A 19,506-nucleotide genomic window follows, 5' to 3' on the forward strand; every position below is an offset into this window, starting at 1 on the left:
AAAAAATAGGACATTGATACCACCGGGGAATATGTCTCTAATAGATCCTCCTCTTCATGTATGGTTTTTAAGGAAACCTAGAAGCATTTCCACCTCATCAGGTTCAAGTGGAGCAACTTTATTCCTTCCAACCCATACCGGATTCCATTTTCGGCACTCATCAAGAACATACTTCTTGAGACTCGAAGGTGGCTCATCGTCATAAGCTTCAAGAGTCTTACGGATCCTTGCTATCAATTTGGCACTTCCTGTATATGTTTGTATATAGTTCAACTTTGTTCTTGAATCCCAGGAATGCCACCAATTTTTTTTCAATAGAAAAACATCATGTATGGTGTGTGGAGGAAGCAGAATAAGAGGAAATTTGTTCTCAAGTGACAGATTATGAATATAGCCCCTTTTATGTGAAGCAGAACAAAAATACTTCGAATCTACAAATTCTGGCTCTATATCATATGAGTACCGTGACATTTCGGTCCAAACACCAATTGGAGCAAGTGCCACGTTCTCATAGTAGAAATAAGGAGACCCGATAGCATCTTCTGGAAGTGTTCTTTGAATTATCTGATATGGTTCAGTGGGAACCCCAAAACCAATTATCAGATTTGGAAGATGAACTGTGATCGTCTTCGTTAAGAAGCTTCTTTTCAAGCTTCCTCTGTTTCCTTTTCCAAAAATCATAGCTCAAATTTTGCCTTTTCTTGTAATTAAGGTCATTGCATAATGGCTTTCTATCTTCTATTGAAAGAAGTACATCAGCAGCCTTAGCCATTTGAGCAGTACATATAAAATCTATCAACTCTGCAATTGATGAATCCAGACCACATCTCTCCATGGCTATTGAAGCCTCAGCCTCTGAGTACCCCATTTTTGTCAAGTATAACAGTTTATTCTCCACATTAGAATCAGAATTTAGGATTTCCTCGATATCAGAAGAACTATCAATATCTGTGAAATTATCCTCGCTTCATAATCAGATGAATAGTTATCAGAATCAACATGTTGCATCGGTGCAGATTTTTTAAGAGCATGTACCACTGTATATGTAGTCTTGCTATTGCATCAGATTACTGTTCACATAAATTGGTTTCTCTCCCACAGAAAAGTATATTCCAGAAATAGCCTTCATTGAAAACAAGGTTCACTTTGTCAGCCTGGAATGAATTACCAAGCGATTTATACCACTATGTCCGACTAAGATCCCTCCAGATCCAAAAAATGGGCACCTCATTCAGAAGAGGCACATATCTCAGACGTTTCTGTCAGAATGATTGATTATTTCTTAAGTTTGTGACAATATGAAGAGAATTCCTCTAGTTACTTGACAACATTGCTGTTTAGTGACACCAAAATAAGAATATTCAAGATAAATAGATTTGGGGCACGAATAAAGCCACAAGTACCCATAACCGAGTATTGTCAAAATTGGACCTCGTGGGGATCATGAGATTCAAGTCAAACAGACATTGAAAGTAAACCAGAATTAGAATGGTGGGGGTATTTTGAAGGCCCAATTCAGATAGATCCATGTGGGATATCTTGAAAGCCCATTTTTAACCATAAATAGAATGTTGGGGCATTTTGAAGGCTCACAGCAAAATGAATATTTAGGCATTCTTGGAGGCTAATCTCAGTAAGAAGTAATGTTGAGCACAGTTTTAACATCTGTATTAGCAAATTGTTGGGGCATTTTAAAGGTTACTTCAGACAGATCCAAGTGGGGCATTTTGAAGGCTCATATTAACAAGAAGCAAATGATGGGGCATGTTGAAAGCCCATTTCAATCAGAATCAGGAATGTTGGTGCATTTTGAACATATATATCAGCAAATGCTGGGTCATGCTGAAGGCCCACATCATCATGTGTTAAATATCATTGACTTGAGGAAATATTTCAATAAGATAGAAAAGAATGAAGAATGAAAATGGTAAAACAGTGACAATAGAGATGACTATACATAATTACTTCGTTCATCATGCAGTTACATTATGATCATATTGTTGAACAAATATTTACTCAGCAAGTATGGTTTCAAATACCCAATCTTCTTAACCATGTGTCAAATGACAACGTGTTCTTTGTTAAGCTACATCACGATTGCATGGATAAAGATGGTCCCCAAGGAAACTACTCGATCCAAGGTTCAGTTCCTCAAAATCTCGGCTTTTAATTTTGTATTCTGTGTGTCGGTGATGATTAGAAATATTTCTTTAAGATTCATTACAGTTAGTTTCAATCATATTGTTGGGGTTACGAAGATATTTTTCACATCAGTTTTGCTTACTTGATGACATTGAAGAGAGAGGCTCGACTTACGTATGTTACCCTTATTCCCATTGTTACTGGGGTTATCATTGTCAGTCAGGGTGAACTGAGTTTTCATCTATTTGGTTTATCAGCAAGAATTCTATGAACCTATTTTTGTACATGGCTCCTATAGTGAATGTGTTTCTACTTCATACAACACTCATTATAGAAGAAAACGTGATCGGTATCACAATGGACCTTGCCCGAGATGATAACAAAGATCAGTTGGCATCTCTTATTCAATGTGGCATTAGCATATTTGGTGAATTTGACCAACTTTTTGGTCATGAAACATACCAGCATCTCATTACCACTGATTTTTATTCTCAAGTGGTCTTGTGACATCATACAAAAGCTTTGAACACTATGCAAAGAGCTTTACTGACCAGAAATAGAGGCAAAAACCACATTAAAGGATGAATGTATTGTCAAATGCTTTACAAAAATCTGGGCAGAAACCACAAGAAATGATGAATGTGTTGTCAAATGTTTTACGAACATCTAAGCAGAAGCCACAGGAAATGATGAATGTGTTGTCAAGTGTTTTACGAACCAGCGATTATGGTACTGAATCAATGTTGTGATCATATGGCTTCCATTTATTGATCCAAGATGAAGTTTGACTTCTTCAACCCCAACGTTAAAAGTGAGATATGATGAAGATTTCTTTCCACATAAGGGAAGCAGAAATTTTAACAACAAGAAACTAGTGGAGCCAAATATGGTTGAACGACAGATTGTTGTTAAGTATCTCGACATGATATGGTCCAAGTTGCCTTGTTCGAGATCCAATTAGATGTGGAGACATGAAAGGAATTAAGATAAATCCTCCTTATGATGTGTTTCAAGAGTCAAATCAGAACAGACATTGCTCTCCTAATTAATCTCTGCTGAGTTTGACATATCTACATCTACCTTCTTCAAAGATGATATATTCTATTTTCAAAGACGAACGCTTTATTGGATTTCTACACAAGTCCAGACGAAGAAAGTCGATGTTATCAAAGACAAAAATGGGGCATCAAGGTTATAATTATGACTACAGCAAGAGTTCTATACATGAAACATTTCTTCTGAGATTTTAATGCAAGAAAAGAAAATACAAAGATACAAGTTGACCAGATGGTTCTTCAGAAATGCAAGCTTGATAGCATAAGTTGCTACACTGCTATCCGAAGATAACCCTGGAAATAAATGATCAAGTGAAGGAAGACCAAGTTCATCACTTTGAAGTCAAATGAAGAATGCATCAACATTCATGCATTCATAAGAACATCATTTGCACAATAGACAATGCATTACATTGATACATCTGATTGCATTCAAACATAAGGTTTTTTTTAGATTTTCGTATGAAAAAGAAGATTCATGATGAAAAATACCTCACAAAAAAAGGTAGAATTTAAAACCTCAAATGCAGGAATCACGCAAACATCTGCAGAATAGATGGACGCAATCCACAGAAGAAGTATTATTTTGGGGCATGTTACCCAATCAATAAATTATTTCAATGAGAAAACAATTTTCAAAAATTTCTCATTTAATCTTTTCTAAAAATGAAATTGTTGAATAGTAAGAAAACGATTTCGATAGTTTCTTACTTAGTAAACTATTTCCCACATCCATAAGACCTACAGTGCAGGATGTTTTCAAAAAACCTTCGGGAGCTTTTTGATATTTTCAAAACCTTCGGGTCATCTATAAGCCCTTCAATGCATGATGCTTTCAAAACCTTCGGGTCATCCATAAGACCTGCAGTGTAAGATGTTTTCAAACAGCCTTCGGGAGCTTTTTGATATTTTCAAAACCTTCGGGTTATCTGTAAGCCCTTCAGTGCATGATGCTTTCAAAACCTTCAGGTCATCCATAAGACCTGCAGTGCAGGATGTTTTCAAAAAGCCTTAAGGAGCTTTTGATATTTTCAAAGCCTTTGGGTAATCTGTAAGCCCTTCAGTGCATGATGTTTTCAAAAACCTTCGGGCCATCCATAAGACCTGCAGTGCAGGATGTTTTCAAAAAGCCTTCGGGAGCTTTTTGATATGTTTCAAAGCCTTCGGGTCATCTGTAAGCCCTTCAGTACATGATGCTTTCAAAACCTTCGGGTCATCCATAAGACCTGTAGTGCAGGATGTTTTCAAAAGAAAGCCTTCAGGAGCTTTTTGATATTTTCAAAACCTTCGGGTCATTTCTAAGCCCTTCAGTGAATGATGTTTTCAACATTTCCATCTTACTCAAAAGAATTCAAATGAAAAAATTATTGTTTTTTTTCGTCTTTGCTCTATTCTTGTTAACACAAAAATGACCAAAGAGGGGCAGCTGTAAACACTAATTTTTTTATATTATTATATATTATTATTTATATTATTATATATTATTATTATTAAATAAATATTACAAGCCCAAAAATAGCCCAATTACAATGAATCTGGAGGCCCGTTTACATTCCTAAGCCCAATCAAAACTGACCTAGATGGTTCAACCAAACCCTAAAACCATATTAAGGTTTCCATATCAGCTTACAGCCGCCACATATCTCAACCGTTGGATCTGAGAGATCTAACGATCCACAGGAGGTCCAACATGATGCAGCTAGGGTTTCTAAACCCTAGCTTCTACGGTGCCACGTCCCAGCCGCCGCCAGAATGCTCATGAAGACCCAGATAGCTACCCAGGTTGAAGATCTATGGTGAGTCACCGCCATAGCTTGGTGACTCACCAAAGACCGCTCCATTACCCGGTTCGATAAACATCTCGACGAGGCTATAAAAGCCTCGACTTACCTGCAAGAAAAAAAAATGAGACAGACAGCCATCGAGGGACAGAGAGAGAAATAATCCGAGAGCAAAATAACAACAGAGAACCAACAGCAAACGGGAACAACATCGACAGCAGCAAGAAAGAACCAACAAGCCACGAAGAACAATAACCAACAAAGGAGAAAAGAGAAGGAGACTTACCGAGAAAATTACACGACCGTCAGAGCTTTCCCTCGGAGTTGGAAAACCGAAACATCTAAGGTAAATAACCTTAGATCTACATCGATCTAAGGGGATTTAGGACAAAAAGAGGTCGGATTTGGCCTTTAGAGGTTGAGATATCTATTTTAGGTAAGTTTGGGATTTTCCGGCCATCAGAATTGGTGGCTGGCAGTGGAGTTGCCGGTGGCCGGCCGGAGATATTTTTCTTCAGCAAAAGAATTTTATAGAGAGTAAGAGAGAATTTTTCATCTCTCTTTGAGAGAGAGAATGAAAAAATGAAAATGAAGAGAAATTGGTTCAAAGAGCCGATTTTTGGGTTTATATATCCCTCCCTGAACGGCGTCATTTTGGGGAGGGGTGTATGTGTAATTTAGGAAATGGCTAAACCTCACGCGCAATCCTTCAGGTTTTGTAGCATTCCATTTTTGCCACTGAAATCAAATTCTAAACTTTTAATTCGGTCTTATAGTTTTATTTACTTTATAATTTAGTACCTGATACGCTATTATATATTTTTAGGTAAATATCCTATTTAGTCCCTTAGACTTTAATAATTTATATTTTAATCACTTATTAAATAATTAAGGGTTAATTACATTACTAGTATTTATATTTTACGATAATTCTAATTATGTCTATTAATTGCTTATATTTTATAATTTTATCATTAAGTTTTATATAATTTAATTTTAACCATAAGTTTTATATATTTTACAATTTAATTTTATAAGTTTAATTTCTCTTATTTTTATCATTATTTATTTGCAATATTATTTTATTAATACTTTTGATATATTTTAATTATTACTTTAATTATTTTATTATCTTAGTCATATAAATATATATATATATATATATATATATATATCTGTTTAAATAATAATATTTATTAATTTTTTAATATCAAAGAAAAGGGTTGTCTTAAAGCAACTAAAAATCCTTTTCTGATATTCTTAAACAAAATAAATATCATACTTTTATTGATTATATATTAATTTATTTAAAAAAATGTTTTATTAATATTTATTTTTTAATATTAAGAAATTGGTTGTCTTAAAGCACCTAGAAGTCCTTTTCTGATATTTCTAAATAAATAAATATCTTATTCATATATATATACAAATTAATAGATTTTCTTAAAATTATAGTAATAAATTTGAAATAACAGGATTATGAATTAAATATATCTTCAATTTTTTAAATTTCCAATAATAGAGACAATTTATAATTAATAAGTACCAATTTTGGGCGTTGTGGGGTGTTAATCCTTCCCAAACGTAATCGACCACGAATCCCTTGTTATTATTAAAAAAATGAATTTTTGGTTAAAACGTAGACCAGTTTATCTTTTAACTGATGTTTTCTTAAAAACTCTTTTAAAAGATAATTTTTAGGTATTCGACCTACCTGACCCAAAAGGTCGATGACGACTCCCAAATCATTTTTAAAAACCATTTATTCACATCACTTTTCCGCCGAGTAAAATTTCGTGTCCGGGCAAAAACCGGTTACGACAATTAGTTTTCCATTTGGTACAATTTTTTATTGTATTAATAGAGTATAAAAGATATTCTTTAAACCATTTAAAAAATTCTATGTGAATTTTATGAGTATTCATAAATTCATAATATTCTTGAAAAATCTCTTCCTTTTCATATTTGTAATTTTTAAAATATTATTCTCTCATTTGTTTGTTTTTATTAGAATAAAAAATGTTTTCTACACCATTCTTTATTAATTTCAAAAGTTTTTGTATAACATAAACTTCTGAATCATATTTTATTTTTACATTATTAGTTATTGAAGAATAGGTCGGTGACATTACTGATGAATTTTGGGGGCTTTCAATATGTCTAGCATTTGAGGAACTTTTTGTTTTCCTAGTACATATGGGTTAGGCTATTTTTGAGGAATTATCTATTCCTTGTAAATTGGTTCCAAATGAACTAAGGATAGAAGAGACAAAAACTTTAGCTGTTCTAGAATCATGGTGTTGGTTTTCCGTAAATGAGATTGAAACAGAAGAGACAGATGTTCTACCTGTTCTAAAATCTTGTTGTTGTGTATCTATAATAGATTCTTCTTCTATATTTAATTTTTGGAAGGCTGATCTTGAGCTAGATATATCAAAAGAATATCTTCGAGGTAACCTGTTTGGTCTATTAAAAATTGATTCGACAGTGCCATCTTGGTGTTGAGAAATTTCTCTTAATGAATTATTCATAATAGGAACTGGTTGTACAGGGTCTGTAGCACCTTCTAATTTCCATTTTTCAAGAAGATTAATTTCATGCCAATGAATTGTTTTAGGAATTACTGTATCGGCTCTTGTATTATCAATTTCTATTAAAAGGGTAGTTTCTCCTTTTGGACTTTGAAGTAAGGCCTTTGTATTGACTACAGAATACATAGATTTAAAATGCAACCCATAAACTAAAGTTAAAACTTCAGATCCAAGAAGCATTTTATAATTATGGGTATAGATTTGGAGAATTAATGATTGTAAAATATTTTTGTCAGTTAAAGAAATCATAAAATTTGGATAACAATTGAAATGTATTGGACCCGTACAAAGGCTTGTTTCTGTAGTTCCTAATAAGGAATCGTTAGACATAATATGTCTTTGGTCTCTTAGGACAATTAAAATTGATATATTTTTAGTGGCTTTCATTTAAGCTTTTGACGCCTACTTGGATTAACCCAAAATGGATGTATTTATACCTTTGATCTTTGAGTTTATCAATGATTGTTTTATATAATAATTGAATAGTTTGGTATTCTTTTTGAATAGGAAGACTTTTTTCTTTTGTTTTTATAATGTAATTGCAGAAATCATTTAGACTTTCAAAAGTAGTTTTTTTTAATAAATTTGATTTATTGGGACAATAGGAATATTCCAATTATCGAATTTTTGGAGAATGTTTTCATAGTGTTCTTGTTCATTAACAGTTTGAGAGGTTTAATCAGATTCTTGGAATTGGTTGGAAACAAAGCTTGCAGAAGAATTGGTTCTCCTAAGAAATGGAAACGGTTTTTTATTTTATGATTTCCTACAAAATAGTGTTATAGTAACAATATTACTAAATTACTAGAACTATCTCCGGGGATACTAAGTCCACCTCACGCCTAACCCATGGCTTATTGGACTACTGTATCAAAACTCAGCAATTATAGCAATTAATTAACAAAGATAATTAAATCAGAACTCGAAAATCTTTTGAAAATAAAATAATGTTTGAAAATCTTAGAATTACCTGTTCCTCGTTGTCTCGGATACCAAATAGTCTCGTAATAGGGACGGACGCATGATTTTATGTTGGGGCAAATATAAAATTTCAAAGGGTGAACTTGAACTTATAAATTTTAGAGGGTGTAAAAACAGATTTTCAATAGAAAATACATAAAAAAAATCTAAAATATATGGTATTTTTAGATTTTTAGTGGGCCGACCACCCCACTTACTCCAGCAGGTTCATCCTTGAATCACGAACAGACGGCTTCAACCACGTTTATGGGAAAGAAGAGCATAACGACATGAAAGTACATCATTTGTGATTGCAGTTGTGTTATTACTAAATTATGAAATGGTTTGACGAACTGTTTCTTGCTGTTCATTTTCTTTGTCGCCGGTTGCTGGTGTTTGACGTACACAACAATCAATGACTATCATGTCGATCCAAGAAAACTGATACCTCGTCCGATGGAGCATTAGGGGGTGATGATCACCCTGGACCATACTCGCTTCCCTGTTGCAGAGCTTGGTACAGATGAATTGGAAAAAAGCAAGGCAAAAATTAAACAGATGTATACCTATGAGAACAACTAGGCATTGTCCGAAACCCGAGACGGCATCTCCCGAGCTTGTTAAATCGGGAGATTGTGCATCAACCGCATGAATTGGGAGAGAGAGAACAATACAAATCGTAATATTGGTTGAAAGCGTGAATAGAAACTCAATAAATTTTATAAATCACACAATATTATTAATAAGAACCAAAATATAAATATAAACATTAGCTTCGACTTGTTTATGAACACCACTATTAAAATTTTGCTAAACTTCACCATCTAACATATTTTCGTATTCTTCACACTCATACATTACATTTTAAGCTTTAAAAAACACACATGTATAGGAATGACTAACCGCCTAATTGGCTGCAATTTCATGCCGTGTTTAACTTTAATTCTGCAACTTCTTTTACTTAATTGATAAGCTTCACGATGTTAACGTCTCGTTTCTTTCTCAGTCTTCTGTTAAATTTTCATACTTTTGAAAGAGTGTTTCTTGTTCGGAAACAATTTAATAAAATATCAACTCAGATAAAATAATATTTTACCGAACAAGAAACACTCTTTCCGGATTAAACAGAAACACTTTCAAAAGTACGAAAATTTAGCAGAAGACTAAGAAGAAACGAGGTTCTAACATCGTGAAACTTATCAGTTAAGTAAAAAGAGGTTGTAGGAAAGTCAAACACGACATGGAATTGCAGCAAATTAGGCGGTTAATCATTCTAATATGTGTTTTTTGAAGCTTAGAATGTAATGTACAAGTGTAAAGAATAGAAAAATACGATAGAGTGAAGTTCAGCAAAACTTAAATTGTGGTGTTTATAAACTAGCTGAAGCTAATATTCGTGTTTATGTTTTGGTTCCTATTAATAACATCCTGTGAGTTATAAAATTTGTTGAATGTTCATTCACGTTTTCAACTAATATGACGAATAGTATAGTTCTTTCCCTCCTAATTGTTGCGGTTGATGCACACTCTCCCGATTTAACTGTTAGAACCAAACCGTGTATATAAAAATTAACCAAATCTAATCATGTTGAATCATCAAGAATAAAATAAATATTAAATTTACGAAAGCGTACCTAAATTAATTTATGGGTTGAAATCCTTGAATATATCTTTAGCTATGATCTTCCAATAAGATAGAATTCCCTTGAGTATAAACTCTCTGACGGGGATAAGAGTAAATACGAGCTTGTATATTTCTTAGGGACCATAACCCTTTTATATAGCTGATTTAAGAATCAGTTATTGTCTGTACTTATAACTCTGTCCCTCATCGAATTATAAATACAACTTTAATAGTATCTGCACTTTTATTTCCATTAAACTTCTAATACCTTATGACTTTGTAACATAATTGGTCACTTAATTTATGCCATATTTTATGATAACAATATACATTATAAATATATGCCCATAATTACGGATTTTAATCCAACAATCTTCTACTTGGGCAACATATGTTTTTTTTTATAAATGTATAACCTTATGAGCTCAAAACTTGTTATCATCCAATAAGTATTCTATAACAATCTTGTCCATCAACTATATCCATATAGGATCAACGTGACCTTTGACATATCAATCATGGCTAGACCCATCAATGGTCACGTATACAAATACAATCAAATGACATAAATCAATCATGGAGTGTAGCATGAAAATTACATGCAATGTGAACTGCACATCTCTATTTCCAACTAGTTCTCTTTAAACATTAGTGAGATCAAATTTTACCAAAACTTGAGTATGGATAAACCAAAACAAACTTTATTTCTACACAAAATGATTATCCTTAAACCGAAGTAACTGAAATTGTGTTTATAAAAAACGAACATTTTTAAAGTTACAAACTCCCACTAAAACTGACTATCCTTAAGTGATATTACACCCATATGAGTAGTGTGCTCATGAAAGACCTTGGGCGACAATTCTTTAATAAGCACACAATTATGAGTTTGTAACAATATGATCTGCAAACACATATCCACTATGAATTTTCTTTAACAATCAGAAACATATGTCTATGCGTTTAGACTTCAGGTGTTTATATTAGATATGGAATAAAAGACTGCAACTTAGATGTCACAAAATAACTCAAGTGGTCTTTCTTATCAATCCATAATTAGTAGTTCATGTGACAAAATTTTACATCTATATTCCAATAAATATGAGTCCATAAACCTAATGATCTCTTACTACTAGACCTTTGATATGCGAGGATGTAACATTTTTGTTCGTAAATTATTGTATGAATTAATTTGGCTACTATCCAATGATCCATACCCAAATTGCCTAAATATCTGCTTAATATCCTAAAATCATACGCTACGTATGAATGCACATAAACCTGAGTATACATTAAATCCTTTATTTTGAAGCATAAGGAACTTTTAGTATTCCCTTAGTTTCAAAATAATTCTTAGAGCGTTGATAAAAACTAAACTAGTTCCCTTTAGCAATAAGGGGTATTGTTTAGTTTACTCCCACTGAACTTATAGTATATACAATTGTAAACCAAATTCATCTCAAAACCAATCGAGATAATCACTTGGTGAAATTTTTTATACATTTAACGAGAGCCCTACTTAAACTCATAAATATATTTCCTTAATTTTCATATCATTAGTTTTGTATCACCATACATAATTAACATCACCGTATAAAATATTTCATCAATGTTACCATTGAGAAACACAATTTTAAAATCCAACTTACTCAAAATAAAATATGAGCAACAAGTATCATAATTATCATGAAAGAGTCTTTTAATGAAACCAAAGAAAAAGTATCTACAAAATCAATGTCTTCTTTATGAGTATATCCTTTAGATACAAGACATGTGTTATACATATCAACATCACCATTTGCAACCAATCAGTTTGCACCTTCAGGTGATAAGACAAGTTCTTAAACTTTATTATCTTGTATAGAATTTATACTCTTCTTACATGGCATTGATCTTCTTTTAAGAGTCAAAACTTTTATGACTTGATGTAAGTTGATTAGATCATCCTCCAACATTCCACTGCCATTCTTATTTCTTGGAGAAATACTAAACAATAATCTAAATATTATTTCTCTCACCTCGTGGATCATTTTAGTCACACTTGTTCTCTAAGGTTGTTGAGTTTGTTCTCCCAAAATGATTTCTCATCTTAAATGAAGAGTTGTTCAAAATAACCTTATTGAGATTCTACATTCACTTCTTGATTAATGACATGTATAAACACATGGATATCATCAAAAGGGATAATAGGAATTGAGTTATAATCCAATTCCTCCTTAAAATCAATTCATCAAACCTTATTTCTCCCTCCAAACTCAACATCCTCAAAATAATATTATAGATCTCATCTTAAAAATATTCCTAATTATGAGATTATAAAACATATAACCCCTAAATCACATAGAATAACCAAAGTAGTTGTTTACTATTTTAGAATTTAATTTCTCCTCATATGTCCTAATTATTACAAAAGAGAGCAACCCTTTATAATATATTATTGTCTCTTTTGAGTTGGACCCTTAACAACTACATTTTGTTTTTGTTTTTTGCTCTTATCTTTATATGCGCTTTTCAAGTAAGTACTTTTTTAACTTATTATGCTTCAACCTTTCTTCTTCTTGAACACAATGAAAAATGACCTCATTCAGAGTTCATTTCTTCCTTTGAGTTAATTAAACTCTACAAGAAGCGGTATTGAAATCACAAGAATAGGTAATTCTTCAGAAAAAACTTGATCTTAAATGTCTTAAGTCTTGAAACAATATGAAGCATATCCATAATGTACTATTTCACATTTCCTTGATCCTTATACTTTATCAACATCAAATAAGTAAAAATGACAACATTTAAGCCTTATTGTTTTTTCTTGGGAAATATTTCTCAATTTCATCATGGAAACCATTAGCCTAAGTAATCTTTTCAGATTATGTGCCCCTAAAGGTTTATAAAATATTGTGTTTCATGATCATTAAACTTATACAATTTGAACAAATTTTACCTCTCAAACTTCGATTAAGGGTGTTTATCTCCTATGAGAGGAGAAAATAGTTATTTTCTTAAGTTATTGCTCGTCTAAATAAAATATGCACATCATATTAGTTGCATTTAGTTATATATGTTTGTGGTGGATAAGTTTTGCTTTGGCAAAAATTATTTGGTTTGAATGATGCAGCCGAGGATAAAGGGTTTGTGTGGATAGTGTATGTGCAGAAAATTCACTAAGGAAGAACATTTCAGTCGCGATAAAGTAATTCGCAAGGGCCAGTGGAATAGAGAAGTTAAACAAAGTGAGGAGTAGATTTATCTCGCCAAGGCAAGGTTTATCTTGAAAGTCTGAAGAAGATATGATGAATCACCTATGTCACATGCCAGTTGTACGACTTTCCTCACCTGCAAGCAAGCCCTCAAGATTCTGATAACAGCCAACTGCCTTTTCTTTTTTAGCCTAGACAAGATAATAATGGGTATATAGGGAATCTTCACTTATGCAAAACCATAAGAGATTTTCCTTTATAAATACTCAGCCACAACCGCCAACGAAAGAGGCAAGGAAGTTAGAAGAGCTTTAACTGAAGCGTTAGCGAGTAACTACAGTGCTTCCCCACCGTTTACCAACCGAACATCCTTGGTGTCCTCCATAGCTAGGCTGTATGTAACACCCAAATTTAGGGGCTAAATTTTAGAAATTATAAAGTATTGGATTTAATTGGTATTTTTAAAGAAATCGTGGACTAAATTGTAAAATTTCAAATTTGGCAGACCATTTTAGGAAGTGCAGGAAGTTCAGTGACTAAACTCATGGTTTACCCATTTTTTATGGGATGAATTATAACACCCATTTCCAGATTACTTCTGCAGAGTTTTTCCTCTCCAACAACCCTGTTTTCAACTCCGATCTACTCGCCGTCCGACCTCCGATCGACGAACCAAAACCAACATCGTGTTCATTGTTGACTGAGGAACAAAACACCACCTTTCATCGTGAATCGTCGTCGTTCGTCGTTAATTTCATTGGGAAGTATTGTCGTTAATAACTCGATTTCAGTTGGTTTTTCATCGATCCACGACGATCCGACAATCCGTTTTCGACACCTCCCGTACCATCGTGTTCCTTGCATCGTTCTGAGTCCATCGATGTTCTATGTTTCTCCGTCGTTGCCGACACATGGAGGGGTGAGACCGTCAAAGTTTCTGACGTTTCCGAATCGAGCTCTCTACCGTTCAAAATTGTGAATCGTGCTTTGTAATGTCCTCAAAATCGCTTAAAATAGTTTTTAGGAATTTTTCGACACCGTGTTACTGTTCACACACCACACGCGCCACCCCGAGAGTGGGCATCGTATGGGTATTAATTTTGTAATTAATTTCTATTTCAGTGTTATTTGTGTAAAATTCGGGTGTTAGTTTCGTAAATATTTGCAGAAGGTGGCTAATTTTGTAATTAATTTCTGTTACGGTGATATTTGTGAAAAATAGTCAACTGTTGACTGTTGACCTGCGTTGACCGTTGACCGGCATTGACCACTGTTGACCAGAACTTTGACCAACGTTGATCGTGCATTAAACGACCTTTGATTTTGACCGAGTATACCTATCCTGACGTTTTTTGACGTTCTGAGTCCGATTCCATAGTCAACTTTTTGAAATTCGGACCCGAAGGCCTCGAAATTGCCAGTCAAACCCATTGACTTTGACTTTAACTGAAAATTCAAAAAAAATTAAAAGTAATATTTTATGTATTCGACGTACGGAATCCATTTTTAGGGTCCGTTTCGCTAAACTCGAACCCGGTAAGTTGTTTTTGACTGATTTATCACCCTATTCGATATGTTTTTCGGAATTAAGCTCCGTTTTTTATGTAATTTCTGTTGATATGGATTCGAGGAAATATTGAAAGTTGAATTAAAGATCAAAGGTATTCTAATAGAATTTATATGGTCGATCAGTATGGCATGAAAATCGAGGTAATACTTTACTACCTCTTTATGCTTTATGAAACATGTTGATACTGGTAAATGCATGAATAAGATAATGTTGGTCACTTTTGTGGACTTGAATAATTTATACACTCGATATGAATGTGGTAGAAATTCTTTAACTGAATACAGATCGAATGATTAATATAAGAGATTGAGGAATTGTTAGAATTAAATTAAAAGTTTGTGATTAGTGATAAAGAAATCAGCCCTGGATTTGTAACTTATATTTTATATCATCAAAGGTTAAATGTTAAAGGTACGTGGATGGGAAATTATGAGAATACTCTGATAGGGTAAAATTATGAAAATACCCTTATGTTGTAGGATGACAAGAATTATCCCTGGAAGTTGATTAATAACTCTGAAAAGACATATTGATCCGATATAATTACAGGTGTTCATAACAAATAATAGTTTTGTTTAGAAAATTTGGATAACTTGTTTTTAATTGTAAAAAGGGTTTGTGCAAGATGCTAGAAGTTTGTTAAGGAATAATTTCAAGATCAGAGAATGTTCGGGAAAGCAATTGACCATAGGATCTTTAAATTATAATTATTTTTGTTAAGAATTAATATCAAAATTATTTGGTTAAGAAATTACGAAAATGCTCTTGAGAGGTAAAATAGTCTGAGTTGACCATAAATGAGAAAGTGCTTTGAGGATTTGTACTTAACTCGATAAAGTTGTTAAGATCCTGTCTTTGTATAGAAAATTCATGATAACCTGTTGGTAACTTTTGAGAAGACAATTTACCTGAATAAATTATCAAGGGTGCTATTTTGTCAGAATTGTTCGAAAGGTCTGGAAAAGATGATACGTTTGAATTAAATAATAAGATCATATGGATGGAAATGATTGAAATACATCGGATCTGTCAGAATAGTTCGATGGACTGACATAAATGATAATTTTAAATTTAATAATAAGATCGGAGGGAATAAATTATTGGACTATAATAGATCTATAAAATGACCAGAATGCCCTTAGAATGCAAATGACCAAGAATATCACCAAGCTCAAGAATGAGTGGATATCCTCGAGCTCTGAAATGAATGGAATAAAACTAAACAGTAAAATGACCAAAATACCCTTATAGCCTATACTAAGTAAATGTCTTGGATTACTTAAGGAATCTAAATAAACAAGGGTGTTGAACTACCCTTAAAAGCTATGGAATTCAGATTAAGTGAGTTGACCAACGCTAATGATATGTCAGTACCTGAACGACATAGATATCATTTGAATGTGTGTTCGTCTTTTCAAGTTTGGTTCGATGATAATTTTGGAAGTACTCAGCTTAGCTCAACTTTAGATCACATTCGGTACTAAGAAATGGATATTCATTAAACAAATCAACCACGAAGACCAAATTGAATTGAACGAAAATACAATATATATCTGAAATTCAGAAACGTCTTAATTACTCTGGAAAATCCCGAAGTAACTGGAATATACTTGACTGCTAAATGAACTAGGTAACCTCAAGGACTAAGGATTAAGTAAGAGATTGAAATAAGCCTGAAAACTCGAATGAACTTATGTGATGTATCATCCCTATGGATTATGAACCATAAATTAAGCACATCTACATTTCTTGATATAGTTGAAACATGGAAATAAAATAAAGACCATTAGAATATATGTTCGTCTCCTTAAGATCGGTTCAGTGATAACTCAGAAGATGATCTATGGATAAGAATATTTGGTATTAAAGAGTGAATACCCTGGAAGGTTAATGAATTGACAAGTTGATAAGTATTAGTTATGGATGCTATTTATCTGGAGTTGTTCGATAATCAGATTAATCATCATAGATTGTAAAGATTCTGAATACCCTTCAGACTTCATAGAGCTTCCAATAATTGTCCGAATAAGATGATCCTGATAAATCATATTCTGAATAACTGATGATTCCGACAGTTATTAAACTCTTCCAATAGTGATTCTAAATTCCGACATTCTATCGGTATATTAAAAATCCGTGTGTCTCTGCCTGTTAAGATATCTTGTACCTCTGAATAATATCTGTAAACTTTGGTGTGTTCCCTAATCATATAAAAGGTTTATCAGATTCCGACTTGAATTCTGTTATGATACATGACCTGAATTCTGTTCTGATTTTTGATCTGGATTCTGTTTTGATATCTGTTCTGATTTTTGTTTTGATTTTTGATATTTCCGTTTACTGATGGAAAAATGTTTTAATTGGGGGGTATTGTTCAAGGAAGTATTTCTGCAGGTTCCTCGGCTTTGTGCTCAGGGCCTTACAAGTTGTGTGGGTTGGGTGTATGGTTTTGGGGAACCTATACATTCTATTGTGAAGGGATGGGGGTATATATATATATATATGTTTTAAAAGATCTGTATCTTTTTACTGGTTTTACGGAACGCACTAGATAACCTATTCTGATCTCCTGAACCTAGACATCCGAAATATTTCCCTGAACTAAACGCTTTCTATCTGTATCACCCGAAATATCAATAGAACCTCCGCTCAGGAATAAAGAAATATGTGGATGTCTGAACTGATAAGGAAATATATGTTTATCTGTATATTCACGTTCTTCAGCATCATCTGGTAGTTCTGTATTACTGAGCTTTCAGAAGCTCAGTCTATTAATTAACATTTTAGGTTAAAATAACCGTACCAGTTCATTATCGACATCAGTAAAGGAGTTCTTCCGGCATTGCTTGCAGAGTATGGTACATGTGATTAGGGGGCATGTAATTGTATTTTGTTTTAAATACAAGTCTGAAAATATATTTTATTTTTGAATACTAATAAATGATTTTATGAGTTTACATGTTTGATAAAATGTTTTAAATTTTCCGCTATTTTTACAGTGGGTTGCTACGGTGGACCTAATGTGACACTCTGATCGGATCGGGTTACCTGCATTGGTCTGGAGGGTTACACTGTAGCAGAGTGGTGGTCAGGCCTCGAGAGAGGTTGGCCACCAGGGCAGGCGCGGTGTTGATCAGAATTGTCATGACAGACCCCCCGATTTTGGGAGTCGTTCTTCCTTTGTTCTTAATTTCTTTACTTGTTTGGGGTTGTATTAAAACGATGATACTTTGGTTGAATTTTTGATAACACCATGAACTAACTTACTTGGTGTTAATCTTTGTTTTTCCTAAACAATAATTTTTTTTATGAATGACGAATTATGATTTTGCTCATGATTATTTTGTTCATTGTTTAAATATTTTGTCTTGACACTTTAACAGCTTCGAGAGATTTCCTGGGGTCTTGGTGAAACACGTCTTGACAATGTAAGAGCATCGAGAGATTGTTGTTCATCTAGATAATGATTCTTAGATTTGAGAGAATTAAGATATATCACGTTAGCAATGGAATGAATCCAGGATGGTGATGTTCTAACTTGTCTACCTTAGAGATAAGGAGAGGGTTTTAATCGACTAAAATCGATATACGCTAGAGTATGATAGACAACGATTATAGTTTACGTTGAGAGATATTTCTACAATAACAGTCTGACAAACCAAGGGTTGTAGTTAACGCTGAGTAGTATTGCCATAACAATCGTCTAAGAATACTCAGTAATCTTGTCGAGCAATTTAGGCATATCATAATAATTCATTCTAGACTTATAATAATTGTTTATCATAACACAATATTAGCATGAGTGCTCTGTGATAAGTCTGAATATATAAGGTTGTTTTGAATATATTTGAATCAAGGTTTACCTTTGCTTTATTTTAATTCGATAGTTTTGCATATTTAATTTGTCTCCACCAAACTTTTCTACAACCATACTTTATAATATTTCCTTGTTTTTCTTTATTACTAATAGTTTTCTAGTTCGACAAGACTCCAAGAATTAGCTTGTGACATCTAGTTCTAGTTGTGGTGAAACTTAAGAAGAATTGACCAATCCCTGAGGAAATGATAACTCACTTACCCTATATTACTTGATTCGATTGTGTATACTTGCACATAATTTTTGCTTAGCATATACATTTACAGGTGATCAAGTTTTTGGCGTTGTTACTGGGGATTGGCAACTGACGGAATTTTTATTTTTTTTAATAACAAGTTTTTCTTGTCACCTTATATTTACTTAATTTAACGTATTTTTTATTTTATTTTGTAGGTTTTTATCATTGCATGACCCTGAGATCTGCTGATAAACCATTAGAACCATTTGATCCTGTGATTGAACAACCAATCAGACGAAGGCTACGTAACCAATGAACCATAGAGTATATGAATCAACTACAATTTCAAGGAAACAATATGGGAGATCAGGAAGATCCTGATGCGGCAATTAATCTTCAGGGAGAAGTTGCATGACCGCGAGCAATACGAGATCACTTGAACCCAATTCTTGACGATCTAAATCCATGCATTGTGGCACCTGAAATATAAGCAACCCATTTTGAGCTTAAACCAGTGATGTTTAACATGCTAAA

This window comes from Hibiscus syriacus, unplaced genomic scaffold, assembly GCF_006381635.1.
Source record: "Hibiscus syriacus cultivar Baekdansim isolate YM2019G1 unplaced genomic scaffold, ASM638163v2 tig00109945_pilon, whole genome shotgun sequence".
In the NCBI taxonomy this organism is placed as follows: Eukaryota; Viridiplantae; Streptophyta; class Magnoliopsida; order Malvales; family Malvaceae; genus Hibiscus; species Hibiscus syriacus.